This window comes from Notamacropus eugenii, chromosome 2 (assembly GCF_028372415.1).
Source record: "Notamacropus eugenii isolate mMacEug1 chromosome 2, mMacEug1.pri_v2, whole genome shotgun sequence".
In the NCBI taxonomy this organism is placed as follows: Eukaryota; Metazoa; Chordata; class Mammalia; order Diprotodontia; family Macropodidae; genus Notamacropus; species Notamacropus eugenii.
Genome location: NC_092873.1, coordinates 257898944 through 257921339, shown reverse-complemented (window position 1 = coordinate 257921339; position 22396 = coordinate 257898944). Strand labels below are relative to the sequence as shown.

Below are 22396 nucleotides of genomic sequence, written 5' to 3'. Positions count from 1 at the left end.
ACACAAGGATAACTCCTACATCAATAATAAGTCTTTTCCTGTCTGTCAAAATATAATCTAGTTAGTTCCTTATTGTGTGACTTGGTGCTCTACATGCCCAGCACCTACCAATTTTGTTTCCAATGAAAATGTTCATGATATCAGAGGCATGAGGTTTCTTGTAATCTATTTCATCTTTGGCCTCTCTCCTTCCTTCTTTTAAGTCATTCCTTCTCGTATTTTTCTCCCAAATTCACCTTTTTCATCTTTTGCACTGAAGTTACTAAGTATCAGAGTATATATAAATGCTGATTTATTTTGGAGGATCTTATCAAATTCTTCATAAAATTTCTCTACCATTTCATCCTCAGCAACCAATGTTGTTATGTAAGTTGAATTCCCTTGATGGTGGTCTTCTTGAAAATATTACACTTATCCTACAATACGTGATGAACAAATATCCCATAAAATAATGTTTTGGGTACCTTTGGGTATATGATAAGACTCACTACATCATTCCCTTTTTTTTTGTCTTTCCAAGTGGTCCTTTTGAGTCATTCTTCTATCTAGCTGCAATTTCTTCTGGCTTTTTCATAGTAAGAATGTCAAAATTGATGTGACTAAGCTCCTACACCAGTACAACCACTCATTAGTCATTAGACAAATGTCTCATATTTAGGATATCAATAGTCAAACTAAAGTTTATTGATCATCTCAAATATGTGTGATTTTCAGTGTCCTATGCCCCCTTTCCTGCCATTCCAATGTTGTAGAAGAGGAAAGGAATTGCAGAGGATTGCAATAATTTCTTTATTTCATGTATTACCATCCCACCACACCTCAATCCAAAAAAATCATTAACAAGTGGCCAACCCACTGCTAATACTCCTCTCCCTGGTTATACCAGTTGGCCCTGGGAAAACAGACTAGGTTTTTCCACTGATGCCATGCTTACAGGCTTTCCAGCATGGTAGAAGCTGACAGAGATTGTGCTCCACTGGCATGACCTTCAAGAAGCCAGGGTTGGTCACCTTCATACCTCCACACATGATGAAGCATCAAAACATCCAAGTAGGACGGTGAAGAGGATTGTTCTGTTAAATACATAAAATTGTTAACATGCATAATCCAAATAGCAACATTTCATGAAATGAGTTTACATAACTCAAAGAAGCAGATGCTTTCATTCCTGCAAAGATAAACCTAACAAAGCATACATCCAGACTGCAGCCTGGTTGAAATGTTGTGGTGAGAGACATACAGTTTTCATCTGGATCCTTTAAAGACAAGATCTGACCAAGCTCCACCTAGATTCTCCTAATTCCTTGAGGTTAGGCACTATTTTTGTCTCTATACTCAGTGCACAGCACTATACCTAATACATAATTGGTGCTTGTAAAAATATTTCTTGAATGGAATTACTGGTGGAAAATCTTTTATTTCTTGCTGTACTGTAGATAGATATGGAAGGAAATAAATCTTACTTTGGTATCTTCCAACACCTCCTACCACCAAATGACTTTGTGCTTAGATACACGCTGGTGCACATGTACACATGCACATGCACATCACTGTATTCTAAGATAAATCTCCAGTCTTTAAAAAAATAAAAACTACCCTGAGAATCAAGACTTTCATTCAAACTAGAGCAAATTCCCTACAGTTTAGCAACTATTCCATTGTTGAGAGTCTGAAGGAATTTTACTCTTTGTAAATTTCATAAGATTCCCTTATAAAGATTATATTTTTATTACATTGTATATAAATTTACCTTATGTGTGTATACATACAAAGTAAATAAAATGCATATGTAATTATAGTCCACAGAATATTTGCAGATTCGCTCTGCCTGTTTCTAGCCAATTATATGTGTGTGACAGTGCTCTGGGTGCTAGGATATTTGAAATGATGAAGTCTGCTGCTCTGGCCCTGGATGACTCATCCCTGAAAGGACTTTGTACTTTAGTATGATGAGACAATTCCAGGTTGGTCCCTTGGTTCTCTCTTCTGCCCTATGACAAAAGCAGGGAAAGAAGGTGCTACATCAATTAAAAAGGAGGGACTGCCTCTGGCTCCCTTTCTTTCTTTGACTTTCCTCTGTGACAGGTAACATTCTTTGTCACCAGACTTTCTCCTGATGGGCTGGGAAGATGGGCAGCAAACTTTCCCACTATTCCACTGCTCATTCCCTGTGGAGCACTGACTCAACTAGGAAAGCTTGCACCTGGGCCTTAGGATGCTTTTTCTCTTTGTATCTTTTTCTGAGTTAGTTACCAAATATTCTCAGATCCTATGGGTTTGAGGGGGCCCTTGGTCCACAGGTTGGAACTGACAGGCAGCCAGGAAAATTCCTCCATCACAGAAAATAACCATTAGCAGAAGATACAGATTAGAGGTTGTATTGACTGTACAGTTACAATGAAATGTGAAATGCCTAGATCATGCACTAAAAATTGCCTTACATTCTGATCTAGATTAATTATTAGCCTCTCAAGAGATTATAAAAATAGTTTCAAACCATTACTGAATCCTGTTTTCATTCATTATGTCAGTGTATACTGTGTCTTTTGTGTGCAGAAAATAAATAGCTGTCTCTTATTTCATTCATATTGTAAAATATCTTCTGATGCTCTCCTTTGGAGAGTCCTAGACATGAGCCATAACCTAAATTAAGACAAAAATTTCTCCTGGAGAAATAGGTGGGTTTTTTACAAAGCAAAAGAGGTGAAAAAAAGAAGCCTAAATTCTCCCCTTAGAGGTTAGATTCCCCTAGAACTAACTCTAGTCTGAACCACATTTCTAAGTCCAAATCAAATGAGCCTTTAAGGAATAAAGAGTAGGAACAGTTACCTAGCCCTTGTGGGCCAAGTAGTAGTTCTTAAAATTATGTATACTTAATGTGTGTGTAGAGTATGTACAGACCTCACTATAATAATGTAAAAATGAACAGCCAGGTAGAAAGGCCATACCCACATACACTCACACATACACACACTACACATACACACACATTCTGCTGTTGCTGTCAGTGTATGATTTCAGTCATGTCCAACTCTTTGTTGGGATTTTCTTAGCAAAGATACTAAAGTGCTTTGCTATTTCCCTCTCCAGTTCATTTTACAGATGAAGAAACTGAGGCAAGTGGCATTAAGTGACTTGACCAGGGTCACACAGCTAGTAAGTGTCTGAGGCTAAATTTGAACTCAGGTCTTCCTGACTCTAGACTCAACACTCAATCCACTGTGGCCCCTAGCTGCCATTTATGTGTGTATGTGTGTGCATGAATGTGACATACTTACATACATATATATATGCACAGATATACTTATATGCATGTACAGATATATATTCATTTACCACTGGCTGCTGTACCTGATTTCAGCTCCATCATCATCTTCATCATGCCCCACCTAAGACAAACTCATCATCGTAGAAATTGCTTCAGCTTTGCTACTGGCACCTCATGGGTACCCTCAGTTATTCCTGCTTTTCTGTTTGAAAGGAGAACTCCTGCCACAGCCTCTGTTTATGGAGGGGTCAAAATCTCTTCATCGGCCACCAGCTGCTCTACTTGGCTTTGAATCCACAATCTAAATATTTTATGAAGTCATATAATATTGATTTATCTAATCATATAATATTAATTTCTCTAATCACATATTGTACCAACTGCTCCAGTAAAATGCAATGCCCTTGGGGGCAGGGATAATTTGGGTGTTCATCTTTGTGGTATTGGCATCCAGCAATGTTTTACAAAGAGCACATGCTTAGTAAATGCTTATTGAATGTCAGGAATTAATTTTGGTAGGTATTCTGCTTCCCTTCCCACTTTTAAGTGATCTTGGAGTCTGCTTTCATTTGAAATCAAGGAAGGAGATCTTGTCAGGCAGTTTTTAATTAATTAGGGAAAGACTGACAAGTGCCACTTCTACCAGTGTAGAGAATAATTTTTACCACAATTTCTTCAGGCCAGTGCTATGCAGAAGCTAGCTCAAAATATTTTGAGAGAGCCAATTGTTAAATTTTCAAGGTAAGTATCTCTAAACTTGGAAATCAGCAGCCAATGCAAACCACAGTTTGATATTTTTTTAATTGTCCATACGTAAGGAAGTGATGGAGTAAATAATAATGCAAATTAGACTTAAAATATGTCATGCATATATTGTTTTTCAGAGAGCTCGTTGTTAAATATTTACTAGCACACCCCTACTTCAGGTTCTTCTACATGTTTCAGGTCGTAGTGCAGTCACAACATATCTGTCTTAACTATTCTATCTATACCTAAGTTATGCTTAGATATAATTTAACAATGGGCTGCTCCAGTCCCAGAGTCTTCACTAGGAAGATTCTGTTATGTTCTAGTAGAGGCTCCTGATGTATCACACTGTTGCCACTTCTATAGTAAAATACCAGTCATCTTCAGATTCATTACTGATCTTGTATAGGGAAAGTGGGCTGAAGGTGGGGGGAGAGAGAAGGAAGACCAATTAGATAGTCTAACATATTGGTATTTAACTTTCCTGGCTGAAAGTTTCCTCCTTGCCCTTTCACAAAAAGAAAATAAAAGTTATTGATGAGAAATATTAGTGAATAAATAAGATATTAGTGGAAGAAATGTTATAAATCTTCCACAAAATGTGCTAATTCTAGAATATATTTCTAGTCATAAAACTTAGTACAACACACTTTATTCCATTATAGCTCAATGGAAAAAATGTATATTTACTAACAAAAAAAGAAATAAAATTGAATCTAATAAAGATTTAGTAAGCAGTCTCTGTATGCAAGGCATTGTGTTACAGAGGGGGTATACAAACATTAAAAAAAAAACAGTCTTTGCTTTCAAAGAGTTGACAGTTTCCTGGAAAAAATAACAATACTTAGACACATTTTGCACATGTATGTATGTATATGTGTATACATATATAGAAACACACATATGTGTGTATACATGTATCTACATATATGTGTGTATATACACAAATACATGTCACAATTTGGCAAGACAACAGTAGGTCTTCCTTTCTCTGAAATGAAAGCCTTAGTGATGCCCAAGTGCAAACATGTTTGTATAGTTGATGTCCTTCCTCTCTCTCTCTCTCTCTCTCCCATTCCTACACATACACACACACACCCACACACACACATCTCCTATAATTTGGTGTGTATAGAGGTCACTGCAATCATGAGAAAATCAACAGTCCTCAGCTAAATGAAGAGATCAGCCACACAAATTATAGAAAATTTCCACTAGTCTTTGCATACCAAATGCTCCATTAAGGGTTAAATATGAAAATATTGCCAAATGTAAGTTCTATGACCTTCCTTATCACACCTAGGATAGTGTCTTATATTTAGTGTGCACCCAACACATATTTGCTCATTGATTTTACATTTCTAACTAGGAAAAAGTCATGTTGTGAATATTCTCTGTGCATAGGGTCATGCGCATCACAGGAACTCATTGAAGGTCTGTGGATCATGGTACGGTATTACCATTATAGATACTGCAAACTCTGTGGGGAGGCACTGAGTGACAGGCAGGCCTGACATTGTGTACAATTTGGTTCAATTTTTACTAACATTTCTAGCAAATCTATCTGAGCGGAGAAATCAAAACCCTCGATCTCAAACCAAATCCTCGTATATTCTCTAAGAATTTGGGAAGCTTTGTTTCAGGAGCAGATTTTTTTTTGCACATTTCTGCTATCTTAAGTTCCAGTTGTCCCCAGAGGGGAAAGAACTGGAAAATCAGCCAGGAAAGATGTGCTGAGGAGATGAACCTAATTGGAGAAGCTGGCACTCTTTTGGTAGTAATTTCAAGCCCTGCTGTGAACCTTTCAAAGGTATCTAGGACAGTCCAAGCTCATCAACTCCCTCATTTCTCCATCCCAAATCTAACGTCCTACCTCCTCCTAAGTTTTCCATTTCTGTCAAAGCCACTTTCATCCTCTTGGTTACACAGACTCAGCAAGACTATGGCCTTAAGGTTATGTTTTACTTCTTTTTCTTCTTTGTTGCCTCTTCCTAGATCACTATCTAATCTGCTACCAATTCTTTCTATCTCCTCTCAGGTTATATATTCTCCACTTCTACAGCCACAACTCAGGCCCTAGTAACCTCAAAGTTGCTCTCTATATCTTCCTCCCTAGTTCTGGTTTTTCCCTATTCATAAACATCCTACATTAGAAGTATCTAATCTTTCCCCAAAATGATGTTCACGCTATTAAGTTTAAAAGAGATTATAGTGTCTATTCTTTATTTTATATTTAATTTTATCTTAACTTTCAAGGTTCTAATCAAGACCCTAAATATTATCCTTATCAAATTTCATCTCTCTTGAAATTCATCAGTCAACAAGTATTAAGTATCTACTGTGTGCCAGACATTATATCAGGTTCCAGGGATACAAAGACAAAACTAAACATCCCTTGCCCTCAAACAGCTTACTTCTATGGAGGAGCCAACATACATAAAATAGCTGACATTTATATAATATTTAAAGGTCTGCAAAGTACCTCTGACTCTTGTTGGCTGTGCCACCTTGGGCAAGTAACTTAAATTCTCAAGGCTGGGGTAATTCTCTAAGACTATAAATTGCAGAGAAGGAGCTGATCTGTTTTGCTAGAGGCCTCCCTATTCCCAGTGAAATCACAGTTCTAGTCCCTATTCAGGCTTTATCCTTTACTTGCATTAACTCATCTGTTCTTGACAATAACCTGGTGAGATAAGTGCTATTATTATTCCCATTTTATAGATGAAAAAAGTGAGGTTTATGGAAGTAAAGTAATTGGAGAATTACTCAGGATAACAGCACTAACAAGCTTCTGAGGCAGAATTCAAACAAAGGTGTCTTTGCTTCCAAGTCCAGAGATAATTTTCAGGAAGCATGTAGGGGGAAGGAGATGCAGTACCACTGGAGGGATTGGAAAGAGCCTCATGTAGCCGAGGCCAGAGCTGAGCTTTAAAGGTAAACAAAGATTTTTAAAGGCAACTATGAAAAGGGAGTACATTCCAGGTATGGGAGACAGCCCATACATACAAAGACATGAGATAGAAGATGGAGTGACATCTGTACTCAACAACAAAGTCTGTTTGGCTGGGCTGCAGAAAATGAGAAGGGGAGTAAAGACTCTTGCCATCTAATTAGATCATCCCACTTCCTTCACATGTCAGAGTCTCATCAAGATCATTGTTACTTCTAATTTGATCTCTCCTACTTGTAATGTCTTCTCTCCTCTTCCCTGATTCATGCCTCTCTTCCTTTGAGATTCAGATCCAGCTTTATTTCCTTTGAGGAACCTTCCCTGACTAACCCCACTCCACACTGATCACACCTTTATTCTGCATCCCCCTCAGCACTTTCGCATACAAAAATTGTCACTGCCTGCTAATTTTCTATTTGCTTCATGGATGTATGCTCCTCTGCTGCATTGCAAACTCCTTGCAGGGATGTACCCTGGCTTATTATGCATCTTCTGTTGCAGCTGGCACAGTACTACACAGGCTCTAGGTGACAAATAAATATCTGATGAATAAATTGCTATCAGAAACTCAATCTAAATGAAGGTACAATCCAATGAAGAAATCACTTATACCCTAGTGAACCCATTGTTGTTCAGTCGTGCCCGACTCTCTGTGACCCTATTTGGGGGTTTTCTTGGCAAAGATACTGCAGAGGTTTGCCATTTCCTTTTCCAGCTCATTTTACAGATGAGGAAACTGAGGGAGACATGGTTAAGTAACTTGCCCAGGGATATGCAGCTAGTAAGTATCTGAGGCTGGATTTGAATTCATGAAGATGAGTCTTCCTGACTCCAAGTCCAGGGTTCTATATACTACACAAGCAATTAATCAACAAGCATCTCTTTTAAGCCCCTACCATGGATAAAATACCATCCTATGCACTAGAGATACAAAGACTTAGAGAAATAAAATATAAGTTCTGTGACTCAATGTAAAAATATTTTTTAAAAATCCCAAGATTTATTGACATTGACTTGGAATTTGTTTAAAGGTTTCTACAATTATCATATTCACTTTTTAGAACTAACTTAAAGGAAATTCAGAGCATCAGATTTTATCCAAAATCAAAGCTCTGATAAGTTCCAGAGTCTCCGCATATGATTTAATTTCTTAATGCCTGCAAGTATTTGCAAGGACTATTAAAGAAGCTTAGGAAGAATAAGCCAGTCATATGTGTAGAGATGTTACCAGTATTTATACAAAAGTTCATAGAATAATGGCATTCTAGAGTGGGAAGGGACCTTAGGGGTCATCTAGTCCACCCTCTCCTTTTACCAATGAGGAAATTTAGCCCTCTGCAGGTGATGGTCCAAGGTCACACTGCAGCTCATTAAGAACCCCGAACTAAAACCAAGTTTGGGAACCTCTAATCTATTATACAGGGCAGCTGGTTGACTCAGTAGATGGAGTGCTGGCTCCATCTTATCTTCCTGAGTTCAAATCTGGCCTCAGATGCTTACTAGCTGTGTGACCCTGGACAAATCACTCAACCCTGTTTGCCTCAGTTTCCTCATCTGTCCCATGAGCTGGAGAAGAAAATGGCAAACCACTCCAGTATCTTTGCCAAGAAAACCCCACATCGGGTCATGAAGAGTTGAACACAACTGAACGTCAGCAACAATCTAGTCACAGTTCCACCATAACACACTGTTTATCTCATTTGAACAAAGACTTTATGCTAAGCAAATTTAAACCCTCAGCACCGTGTGTTTTTCATTTTGCTTTAATTCTGTCTCAGTCCTTCTTTTGTCTTTTCTCATCATTCATTTTTTTTTACCCTCAAAAGAACTTTGTCAGTTCTCTTTCCTGCTCTTCTCATCTGCCAATTATCTTTTAATTCTCACATGTCAATATTAGTCAAACTAGAGATTATGACCCATGGATGGATATTATGGAAACCACAAGTTCAGAAAATCACCTAATTATTTGGGCCAGGAATGAGATGGGGAAGAGCACCACTTGCTAGCTATAACTGTTTCCCCAGGTATAATAACTGCTTATCCATCTTCTTTCCCAGCCATTTCTTTTGCTTTCTTATATACTTTCCCATATTACCTCCCCCTCAAAAAAAAAAAAAAACAATAAAACCTTTACATCTTACTCTCTCTCTTCTTAATAGAGTTCTGAAGGATCTCAGGAAAGTTAATGAATGAAAACGTGTGAGAATCAATGCCTTCACTCGATCGCCTTCTTCTAGCCATTTCCCCTATTGAATCCCTTCTCCCATCTCTTCATAGTCTCTGTTTAGTTTCCTTCTGTATTTGACTACCACATGTGTGAATCCTCCATTTCATATTATATTACTGGCAAACAGCTGCAACATTTTGTCCTAAGGACAGCTGGACACAGCGGGTAAAGCCATTGCCAAAGTAACTTTTATTAACTCACAGTTAACTCTGTGGCAGCGAGACAGGGTTCAAAATTCTAATCCTAGATCTTCAGCTAATATTCTGATCTTCAAGGCTTCTTTCTATTCATCCATTTTCCTACCTGGAAAGCAGGAAATATTTATATCATTCTGTTTCACAGAGTCATTGAAGTTAATGTAATATTACATTATGGTATAATGTAATTTTATATTTGGTTCCTTAGAAAACATTTTTTTAAAATAAGTGAACCCAATAAAGATAGTAATATCCAAAACCAAGCAGTCATAGTAGACCTGACAGAATCCTTGCACCACACCAATGCAAAAGATTTTTTATTGACAAGCCATAGCCACTCTCAAAGCATATCATCATGCTTTAATAGACTTTATGATCTTTCATTTTGATCTTTCCAATAGAAGGAACAGCTCTTTGTGACTGTAGTCATTCTGTTCTCCAATGTAATCTATGCCCTGTTGCCAGATCAGTCTTCATAATGCATAAATATGATCACGTGACTTCACACTCAGCTTCAAGGGTTCCATATTGTCCAAGTGAAGGCCAGACTTCTTAGCCTAGCTTACAAAACCTTCCACAATCTAGCTACAAACTACCTAGTTTTATTTCACATTATTACCTCTCCTGTACTCTATGTTTCTGGCAAACTGGATTACTCTGCTATCCCCTAAACACATCTCACCTCTTCCCATCTTTCTGTCTTTGTTTTGTGTTTCTTATACCTAGAATGATTTCTAGCTAATCTCTTAATTCCAAAAAATAGTTTATTATCTGAATCCTAGTAAAAGGATAAAGATGTACCCACATTTTAAATACATTAACACTGTGTTATTACATTACTTGACTTGCTGTGATTTTATCACCTAGGTGTGAGTGAGTGGGAGGAGGGTAAATCACTTAATCAGGGATGTGGAATCAACTATATAATTGTTGTTGTTCAGGTGTTTCAGTTGCAGCTGACTCTTTGGTCCCCATTTGGGGTTTTCCTGGCAGAGATACTGGAGTGTTTTGCCATTTCCTTCTCCAGCTCTTTGTACACAAGAAGAACAGAGGCAAACAGAGTTAAGTGACTTGCCCTGGGTCACACAGCTAGAAAGTGTCTACGGCCATATTTGCATATATATTGTTTCCCCTATCAGATTATAAATTCATTGAGGGCAGGGAAAATCATATCATTTCTTATCTTTTTTTCCCTCAGGAGTGCCTACTGCAATGAAAAGCACAATTACAAACAACAGACATTTAATAAATGCTTGCTGATTGTTGAATAAAAAATTCTGCAAAGCAAAAATAAACCCAAATTTAACCCAGTATCTGGGGAAAGAAATTGTGTCCTGCACCAAAGGACCTCCTGTTGGAGAATTATGAAGAATATGTAACTAGTATCCAAAAACCACTGCTGGATAGGCTTTTGGAAAGTGGGGATGACAAGCTGTCAAAATCAGAAAGATTCGTATCAGGATAACATAAACATATTTGGAATCAGTCATGAGGGGGCCCTGGTAACCACATCAAATTCAATTTATGCAGAATGATAGGGATGAAAATGGGACTGGAATAAGTAAAGGATGGATTTATGGGAGAAAAAAATAAAGGGACTTGGACATGTGGATACTTAATTTTTCTGCAACTGAGTTTCCTTAGGTCATAAAATAGATAGGTAAGGAAAGTTAAAATGGTAAATGAATATTAAATAACAGGGACTGAGATAAAGTGTGAATTAATCTTTATTTCATATTGTTAATCTATCTAATCTACCCTAATCACCATCTGGGCTAATACGGAGCATTTTTTCAGAAATTATAGATTCAAGTGGACAGCAACGGTTTCCAAGTCTGGCCAATTTTGATTCACTGAGGTGAAGGGTTAACAAGCTCACCCATTGTGCCCCTTAGCTTGAACATTTAGCGAACAGCTGGAAAGACCTACTGTTAATGCATTTAAAATGCATATGTATAGCCATTACCCTCACTAGCCTAACTGCAGACTTTTTCCCCCAACAAGGAGAATATAAAAGCAACTTAGCTAGAGGGCAAGCAAACTCAAAGCTGGAATTTTCTCTCCTTTGAAATAGCTCTCAGAGAAATGGGAATTGTTCCTACAGCAATTTGAAAGTGCAAAGGTATAAGACTGTAAACCAACGGAAATGGAATTCCATTTAAAAACAGCAATTATCTCTCCTTATGGCCAACCCCTCTCAAAAAAAAGAATATACATTACCTGAAATTTACAGGTTGTTCGTTTCCTCAGTCAAGCAAAACTTATAACTACCATTGATCTTACTAGCAGCTATTGACAGTTACAAATGGATGATGGTAGCAAGCAAACAAGAAACACACCTTTGTTTGTCATAGGGGGGCTTTTCATTTTAATGTAATGCCTTTTGGAATTACCAGGGGTCTGGCTACATTTCAAAGATTAATGAAGGCCTTCCTGTTGGTCTCAAGCTGTGAACTGGGTAGGTTGCTCTGACCATGTTAGCCTGGCTCCCCCAGAGTTCAAAACGACTCTTTAAGGACTTGAGAGAAGTTTTATGGTGAATTAAAGGGGCAGGTGTGACTATAAAAGTAAAGTGTTAGGCTTTGATAGATACTATAACTTTCCTTGTATGGCAGCTTTCCAAAGAAGAATGGTACCCACTGACCTCAACAACGTAAGTCATAAAAAGTAGAGAAAATACCACAAAATATGGAGATAATATCTAGCACATGCATTAGCACAGACTATCTCAGGGGTCTTATATCCAAGAGCTTGTTTTGCTTTGTTTACAATTTCAATGTAATTGGTTTCTTTGGTAATGATGGGGTACAGGCTTAGAAACCTCCTTGAACTCTCCTTGAATCTTCCCACTTGACCTGGTGGTCACCTGGAGCATCTACCCATCCCAGTCAACTGGCTTTTCATTGTCTGCCCCTGGCAGCACCCTAGACTTCCCACCCTTGATCCTATCTGGACCTCATTCTCCCTTGGCCACTTGGTCTAGGTCCCTGGTATTTCCCTCCCTTCTTTCTTCAAGATCCTCCCTAGACCCCTCTTCCAGTCTCCCTGGACTGCTTGGCCATTCCTAGATCCCTCCTGCAGTCTTTCTTTGTATAAGATCCATCTTGTTTATGAAAGTGCTCAGATGCAATCTATCCTGATTACATTAGTGATACAAATGGTTAGATTCCTTAAGAGTCTAGCCAATATGGCAGATCTTTAATAAAACTTGGGGTTTTTTGACTGAAAGAAGGCTTGGGTTGAATTCATTCCAGCAGGACCTACATGTCGCTCTTTCGGGGTCCAAGAACTCCTAAACCTCAACAGTAATCCTACATATTTTATAGATTTAAAAACACAATTCTGAGAAGAGATCCATAGGCTACACCACATCGGATTGCCAGAGGAGATTTTTGGCACATGCACACACACATACACACAAGTATTAATACACACATGTTTTTCAAGAAATATTTGACTAGCTGAACCAAGTATTAGTGGACTATTTGTGGGTATGAATACCATGTATGAATATAAATGGATCACTAAATTCATATTTAAATGTTGAATACAATTTGAAGGTACATGGGCTTGAGAATTGGTTTCTGAATTCTTATTTGACTTTTTTTGTAACTTGAGATTACCTCAAGAATGAAAGAAAATGAATAATTTGGATTTCCTAAATAATGGTTGCTTAGCTTAAAAGACTTCACTAAATTTCTGTTGTTGAAAATAAGAGATGACATTTGCATTCAAAAAAATATATTCTGGTTGCTCAATCTTGAAATAAAGGTACCACATACAATATGAATGCAATCTTTTGGGAGCTCAACACCTAGAATACTGGAAATAGAGGATCAAGTAAATATGTAATGTTCTTTACTGGTTCTTAAAAGGGAAAACTTCCCTCTTCCTTTCTGGCTTCCTTCATTCTTTCCTTCTTTTTTCTTTCCTTCTTTCTTTACCTCTTTCGTCCAGAGGCAGCTAGGTGGTAGAGTGGATAAAGCACCAGTGCAGGAGTCAGGAGGACCTGCGTTCATATCTCACCTCAGATACTTGACACTCATTAGCTGTGTGACCTTGGTCATGTCACTTAACCCCAACTGCCTCATCCTGGGTCATCTCCAGTCATCCTGATTCTAGTCACTGGATTTAGATTGCTCTGGAGGGGAAGTAAGGCTGGTGACCTGCACAGCCCTCCCTCACTCAAAACAGTCAAGTGCAAGTCATGTCATTATTTCTCTAATGTCATGGTCTTCTTTGGCAACAAAGGACGAACACGCACACACACCTCTTTCCTCCCCTTTTTTACTTCCTTCTCTTTCTTTCCTCCTTTTCTAAGTTCCTGAAAGAAAGGAGGGAAACGGTCTATTTTAAGGATATTAACAACTGGTCATTTCATTGTAAACTGCATTTTTCACACTTACCAAGAGTTTTTGACTTCAGCACCAAAAAAATTAAATCTTGATGATTCAACATGGGTTTAATGTAATAATAAAATTTGATATTTATACAATGCTTTAAAGTGTACGAAGCATTTTGCTTAACTTTAGCCTCACAACAACCCTGAGAGGTAGGTACATTTATAAGTATCCTCATTTTACATATGAGAAAGCTGAGTCTCAGAAAGGTTAATTCTTGCCTAGGACCCCACAGCCAGTAACGATCTATAAAAGGATGTGAATCCAGGTCTTCCTGGCTCCCAAGTCAAGAAGCATTCTATCTACTAGGTCATGCTTGAGTTAATTTTTCAAAATGCATTTCAATTTATGTTGACTTTAAATACACACAATTACTTTTGGGGGGGGACTAAGAATGAACAATATTACTCAGTGGTTTGTATTTTTTTAGAAACCCATGGCTCCCCAAACCATTTTAGAATGAGTTTTCCATCTAATCTAGAATATGCTTCTACAATGTAGCAGCTGAAGAATCAAAAATATGTACCAACCAATATGATGCTCTTAAACGTGAGAAACTTTCTTAATTTAAAAAAATTAATACACTTTAAAATTTCTAAGATTTTGATGCCTTACCTGAATCACAAAAGATTTCACAGTACTGGCTTGATTTCCAAAGAGTAAGATTCTCTGTTAACACAAAGAACAAATAAGTTGGGTGTGGGAGAAATTCATTTGCAGCTAGACTGGACCTTGTTTTTCAACTAGCACAATCCTTTCATATTGCAGATAAGGAAACTGAGACCCAGAGAAATGAAGTGGTTTACCCAAGATCACACAGGCAGCAAATAACTGAGACAAGATTTAAACCTATGTCCTTTGGCTCTGAATCTCTTTAGACTCTACTATTTCCTTCAACGTAGAAAAAGAATCAAGCAGAAAAGAATCAGTTACCCTAAAAAGAAAGCACAGTAAAAGAACTAGGAACTAGTTTCCATATAAAGGAGGTTATAGAAGCGTATCAAATAACTTATGTCAACACTACAGTTGTCTGCAAAGCTAGCAGAGAGTATAACATGGGCTCATTCTAGTTTGACATTAGCAATATTTACAAATCAGGAAAATCTGATTTCTTCTCCCTCCTGCTCTAGTAACTGATACTAAAAATGGGAATTATGAAAATGAAGAAAGCTGACAGATGGCACAAACACAGGATGGCTTTAAGCTTTCACACTCAGTACTATGAAGGCACAGAAGAGCAATTCCTGAATTACATATTCAATCAGGAATTTACCTGTTACCTCTCTCTTTAGTTCCTTGGTATTTCCTCCACCATGGAGCTGTCAAAGTATTGTAGAAAAACCTATTTCCACTTGGGGCTTCTCAGGCTATTGCTCAGCACTCAGTCCAATATAATGACTGTTTATTAAGGGTTGACACTTTTCTGAGTCCTGGGAGAGAGCAATAAGACATAGCCCCTGACCTCTTGAAGTTTACAGTATAGTATAAAGAATATGATGTGCAATTAACTATAATGTGGAATAGGGCATAATAAGAATATAGCCTTAAATCTGTCTTTTTCTCCCCATGATTCTTCCATATCACCAGAGGCTAGATTAAATTTCCTAAGGAATACAGAAATCACAGAGGAGTCCCAGACTTGTTCTGGTTTGAGCCTGAACCTTGCAGCACAGCTCTGGGGTCAGGGGATCTGACTCATACTAAGGGAACATAAGACTGCAAGAGTTTTGCCAACCAAAGTGCCTCCAACTAAAAGAACATCAAACTGAGAACGGCAAACAACCCAAGGATTTCTACCACAGTGTTTGCCAGAACAAAAATAACCCAACTGGAAAATTGGACAACAGTATAATGGAAAATACATTGCAATCCATACCTCATGCCATATGCTACCAAAAAATAAACCATTTGATGAACAAAATAAACATTTTCAAAACCATTAAGAAGGGGAAAGAAGGATAGATATACTCATCTCAATTATGGGAAAGTAACATTTATCTGAAAAATAGAAGAATATATTAGAGGAAAATGCCTTAACGTCAAGAACTGTCTTTTGTCTTGGGAGTCCCAATACCTACCACACTGTTTCTGGTATATAGTATACAAATGCACACACACACGCACACACACGCACACACACACACATATACAAGCATAAATATAAATGATAGAATTCTATACAATGAGAGTTTCACCAGTGTTTTACCTAAACTTTATATTTCATTGATTACATAGTACAGTATTTTCACAACAGTCTGCTAATGGTTATGAATTGAATTGAACAGATTCACAGGAAACAGAGTGGTGCAGTACATCACTGGCTCAGGAATTAAAGAGTCTAGGTTTGAATCTCAACCTTGACATTTATTTCCTGTGTGAGTTTGAGCAAGTCACTTAGTATCCCTGGACTTCACTTTCTTCATCTGTAAAAGGAGCGGATTGGACCACCTAGCCTCTGAGATCCCTTGTAGCTTGACAGAACCATAGTCCTATAAACCACAGAGAAAATATTAATGGCAAAACAAAAGTCAGTAATTGGGGGAAATTTGAAGGCAAATATAGATGATAAAAAGCTGAAAGACACAAAATATAAGCAACTTATATGAACTAGGAGTGATATGCAAACCTTAGTAGAAAAATGGTCTAAGGATAAAAAAGATAATTCATAAACTTCTTTTTGATACATTAATAAAAAGTACAAACTGAACCAACTTTGATGTACAATTAATAATCATCAGATGACAAAATAGTTAAAAGTATTAAAAGTCAATGTTGAGACAGTTAGACAGAGCACCAGTCCTGGAGCCAAGAGGACTTGAGCTCAAATCCAGCCTCAAACACTTACTAGCTGTGTGACCCTGGTAAAGTCACTTAGCTCCAATTGCATCCAAAAAAAAAAAGTCAGTATTGGTTGGACTAGAGGAGAGCATCCACACTTCTCCTTATGGCTCATATTTATTTAGCACTTTTAAAGTTTACAAACCATCCTCCATATATGATCTCATTTGAGTTTTACAACAACTGTGAGGTAGGTAGCACAAGTATTATCACCCCTATTTTATAGATGAGAAAACTGAGACTCAAAAAGTTTGAGTGGTGTATGTAAGGATCACAAAGCTAGGAGTCAGAAGCAGAATGAGAACCAAGGTCTCCCTGCCTTCAAAAACCATCACTTTATCCACTATACTTTCTATTAACATTGTTGGTAAGTAAACTTGTAAATTGATGCAAGCTTTTTGTCCAGTAATTGGAAATGGATGTACAACTGGGGGGCTCTCAATAGTCATTTAGTCCAATTCCTTCATTTTATAGAATTGAAGCAATTGGGTCCAAGCAAAGTTAAATGACTCATCCAAGGTGACACAAAGAATAACAGATAAAGAGTCAAAATTGGGTCTTCTAAACCAAAAACAACAATTTAACAACATTGTCTTTTAGGAATTATTAAATTCTTTGATACCATGATCCCGCTGATAAAGATGCAAACAAAAGAGAAAGAAAAGCTCCTGGCTATAAATACTTTATTTGTAAAGCCCTTTGTGTTAAAATTGTATCTTGTTCTGGTCCTCTTGACCACCACCATGCCACCTCTTCTAGTTAGTACAGTGAGTTCATAATCAGTCAATATGAAGTAACAATAGCATATACAGTATAGTCATATACAGATTGTCCCAGGGATCAAAGGAGAATAATTTGCAATTTGTATCATATGTTAACTAAAGATCACACCCAGAGAATATGTGCTAAACCAGGGGAAACTATCTAGGCTTTGTTGTAAAGGCCTTTTGGTTCTGTGATATGTAAATCAATAGTGGCATATCATTAAGAGTCATAAACACAAGAAATACATGGAAATATTGAAAAACATAATAGTGTAAAGTGGACAAGGTAGAACTAAAGCAACATATACATTAACTATGACTATATAAAATGTATGCATAAAAATTTGATTTCTCTTTTCCATTTGCTTTGTTTTCAAAAAAATCCTTCTAAGGGCTGACAAGGTGGTGCAGTGGATAGAATGCTGGCCCTGGAATCAGGAGGGACCTGAGTTCAAATCCAGCCTCAGACATTTGACACTTACTGATTGTGTGATTCTGACTGGGCAAGTCACTTAACCCCAAGTGATTTGGGGGGAAAAAAGTTGCAAGTTGCACAATTCAATTAAAATTTAAAAGGGCAAAATGTGTGTGGCAGGAGGTGAAATTAAACCATGGGAAGCGGTGGTAATGAGACTTCAACATCCCAGACCTTCTGAGGACCTGTGTTCTTGGGATCTTTCTTATAAATGGTCATAGACCTCTTAAGGCATTGAACTTCAATAAATAAACACAAACGCAGAAGACAGCAAACAGGAGTAGAGAGTGGGAGGATGGGGGAGAGAGAGAGAGATCAAAACTGTTTTAATGAGGCATTTAAGACTCATAGACTATTAAAGAAGATTCCTAGCTCCATAACAACATCCAAATCCACCAAAATTATTTCTATAAGTTGATCCTTTATGGAAACCCCCCTGAGATAAGACATACAGTTATTCCTAAAAGGAGGATGAAAATGGATTATCAACTAATAAATTTCCTAGAAGCAGAAAGATCTCCTATTCAAGGAGAAAGATCATTTAAAGATGATTGCTCTATCCACCAGAGGAAGAAGTAAGCATTTTGCTCTACAGACCTCCAAGAAAAAAACTAAGAGGAAAGCAAGGTCAATAAAACTCTGCTTTCTTGTCCTCTGGGAAAGAAAAAAACAAAAGAGAGTCAAGAATTGTCTCATCTTCTTCCCATCAATAAGAGGGGGGAAAAGGCAGCATTCTTAGATAAAGGTTCCTCAGCTCAACAAGAAAGAGAGAGAGTTGAGTCGAAAAGAAACAACTTCCTAATACCTTTGTCTCGAAGGAACCTCTACCAGCTCTAGTCTATTCAGGTCATATACTAGAGTTCCCAGCTCTGCTCATCTCCTCTTTTTTTGCAGGATCAGAGGCAATGCCATATCTTCTGTACACTAAGATTGAAGGGTCAGTTCTGAAAGTCAGTGGCTGCCCCTTTTTAAGGAACAATTCAATTGTCAAGCAAGGAGGTCCTGCCTTATACCCTGAGTCTATTTTCTGAATAGAATGAAAGAGGAAAGCAGAATTCTGCTGCCTATTTCAAAGAGTTAATTAGAGCTAATTCAGAGAACTAAGGTAGTTAGCACGGGTTCACAACTTGATGTAGTCAAAGGTTTCTGAGTAGGTAGATTCCCAATAGAAGGGTTTGGAAATCCTCCATATTAATACACATACCCACATTCCACTGCATACTACTCAATTGCAGTATGGCCTCTAAGGGAGGGGAAACACCTTCAAATGGGGGTTTCACATAGAGGAGGAGAAGGAGCTAATATCCACTAATAAAATCTGAGAGGAAAAAAAGATACCTAGTCTCATAGCTTAACCAAGAGGACTTTGTACTTGTAAGTGAATGTTGGAGACAAGCAAAAAAAAAAAAAACCACACTGACCTGGATGTAGCAAAAAGAAAAGTCAAGTTGATGAGTAGAGAAGAAGATTTATTAGAGATTAATGAATCAATAGAGATTGAAAATAGTAAAGGTGATCAAGGTGAGAAGAATAGTAGGGAAAAACTTCTCCTGAGGGTTCCTCACACCTAGGTTTAATGGGAGTGTTGGGGGCCAAAGTACCTCTGCTTATTAATATTAAATTTGGATAAATTTTTTGCTACTATCATACATTTGTTATAGTATATTTTTCATTGTAAATTGTCTGGAATATGTAGCTATGTTAGATTTGTAGAAAGATTTGTTTTCCTTTTATTTTCAGTGTGATTGATAAATGTATCATTCTCAAAATTAAATGCTTTATAAACTAAATTACGTAGATAGGTGGTAGGCAGATACAGATAAAGGGATGAATATAGATAGTACAGCTATAATTATAGATATGAAATCCAACTGTTTTTATTTGTTTCACAGGGCACTAAAATGACACAAGGCAGAAAGTCAGTATAGTTATGAAAATAGAATGAACAATATTTAGAAATTTTTGCTTCTTTTTCTAAGTAGTACACTACTAACATGGTAAGGGGGTGAAGGGAGGAATCAGCTCAGTTTCTGAAGATACATCTCACAAATAACAGAGTAGCTTAGCCAGTAGGAAAATGTGGCCAACACTAGTTAGGCTTAACTCCGACAACTTCCCCTGGATGAAATATGCAAATGTTGCAAATTAGATTATTTCCTAATGGTTACAATATGAGTCACAGGAATCGCTAAAAGACAACACAAACTGACATAGTCTTAATTCAGTTCTTAATAGAATAATCAAATCATAGGAAATTGGAGCTAGATACAAACTTAGAGATTAGCTACTCTAGCCCCCTTACTTTGTGAATGATAAAACTCTATGCTTTCAAAGCTATCAGAGGACAATTTTTAAATCTTCTTTGGCCACTGTGCATCTCTAAGGGATGACAAAAGCAACTATTCTCAGCTACCCAGGGGGCTTCATGAAATTCCATTTTTATTTCCAAATTGTATAGAAAATTCAAACTTCACCAATTCGTTCTGCTGACTTTAAATTTTTCAGAAAATATTTTCTAAAATAACTTTCATATTTGGAGAGTTCTTTGTTCTCATTGACTAGGTCCTTTCTCCAATGGACAGATCTCAGCTCATTCATAGATTCCCTCTAATTTTGTAAAACTTCCCTGTCCATATTCTACCTTTATTATTTGCTTATGTCATATGAATTGGCTATTTTGTTGTTCACCGTATGTTTTGTTTTGTTTTTGGCAGAAGGTGTACCACATTAAAATCACATTGTGAAATAAAAGGCAAAGTAGGGAAGAGGTCTGAGAAAACCACATAAATGTTGGCAAATTTCTATGATCTGTAAAAATCTACCAAAAATAAAGGAAGATCCCAAAATAAGAATGTAAGTGGAGCCTGAACACATGCTTGGACTTGCTCTTACCAGCTAATAGTGTGTGTCAAATGTAAAGTGCACACAAGTTTTCATGCAATGGAGATATCCAATTACATGTGTGCAAATTTTTCCCCTCAGAGTCTCCTAATAGGCACAAATTCCCCATGGGTAATTTAGGCACTCAATTTTGATCACTTGGCCCCATATCTCTACAAATTGTTTGCTTTCCTTTGTCATTCCTAATGTCACAGCTGTTCTTGGCAGTAGGGAGACAAAGAACAGAAAGACAGCATCCGTTTCCTCTCTATTTTTTTTTTGTTTTTCTGTGGGGTTTTTTTAGCATGATTTCTTCCTGAAGTTTTGCTCATGTTCTCCATTCTACGTTGCATTCATAACAAGCAGACTCTTGACACCCACAAAAACGTATTGGTGCTTTAGTCCACCAGGCTTTCCCTGCCCTCTAATAGAGGAAGCTGCGGTAATTTCCCCTTGGAGTGATGTACCTCTGACAATCTGGTAAGCAGCTTTTACAATTTCCCTAGGATGAGGTAAACAAGGAAAAGCAGTGTGGGTCACAAGCTGTTTCCTGCATCATTGTGCCTAGTTTTTTAATAGCTTCACACAAGCAAACCTGCCACAAATGAAACTAAATTGCTTTTCTTTCCCCAGACCATTCAAAATCCACACATTCATCCCAGGTTTCATCTTTAAGGGTTCATTTGTTACCTTCCTTGCCCTGCTCTGTTTCTTCTTTGTCCTCCTTCCTCAAAGAAATTGCTGACTTGTCTAGGATGACTTGGGAGCTCCCTACGGAACCAAACAATGCCTTCCCACCCTTTTCTGAAGCTTTACTGAGTTTATAAAGCACAAACAAGCCAGGGAGGTGTCAGGAAGTGAACCAGGGAAGGGATGCTGTTTATAGGCCACAACAATTCCTTGGTGTGTTTTGTTTTCTTTGGTCCAGGCTCTGTTGTTTGGATTGTAAAGAAAATACGACCCCTCCCAGGGAAAATACTGACAATCTATTGACTATCATTTGCAACAACTGCTTCCACAACATCTGAACTCAAACCTCAGGGGAATCCAGCAAAGGAGAAAAATAGTGAGAGGGCATCTAAAAGAATATTGCTTATCTAGTACAGGGGGAAAATCAAGATGAAGAAACTTTAGGGTATGCATTCCAGTCTCTCTTAAATGTTTAGAGCTGCAGAATAGCTTGCCTATTGAAATAATGGATGATTTATCCTTCTGGAATCACTTTAAAGCTTTATATCTCAGAGCAATGAAATATATGTTACGGAGGATGACAATTTGTAGCATTTAACGAGATCCTGTGTAAAGGTATTCTAACAGTTGCTTTGCACAGTGCTGCACTTAAGGATTGCATTGGCTGAGATTAGAAAGATGGTGAGTTTTCTAAATCTCTTTAGTTTGAGGGATGAATGAAGGAATGAAGGAATGATATTGTCCAAAGTAGTGTATATTACTTTCCCTGATAAATTTAAGCTTCCTGAGGATAGAGGCATTTTATTTTTCTCTTTATATTCTCAACACCTATAAAAGTACCTGATACATAGTAAGCTCTTAATAAATGCTTGTTGATTGATTGTGGTTGGCAAAAACAAGGAATGTGATTTTGGTGGAAAGATAAGAATTCATAGGATTTTTAAAGCTGGAAAGCCCCTT

At 37.5% G+C, this 22396-nt stretch overlaps 1 long non-coding RNA gene across 4 annotated transcripts in view; it reads right to left on the bottom strand.

The window, feature by feature from the left end:
• The window catches only part of LOC140527140 (uncharacterized), a 166156-nt gene that overhangs the window by 61202 nt on the left and 82558 nt on the right, over nucleotides 1-22396 (bottom strand). For 3 of the 4 annotated variants that reach the window (XR_011974690.1, XR_011974691.1, XR_011974692.1), the window contains 2 exons: nucleotides 14405-14458; nucleotides 715-1073 (listed from right to left, as the gene is read on the bottom strand). The exons of the other annotated variant lie outside the window; for it this stretch is intronic. This is a non-coding gene — a long non-coding RNA (uncharacterized lncRNA). Of the gene's footprint in view, nucleotides 1-714; nucleotides 1074-14404; nucleotides 14459-22396 lie in introns of those variants that run through there. 4 annotated transcript variants of the gene reach the window in all.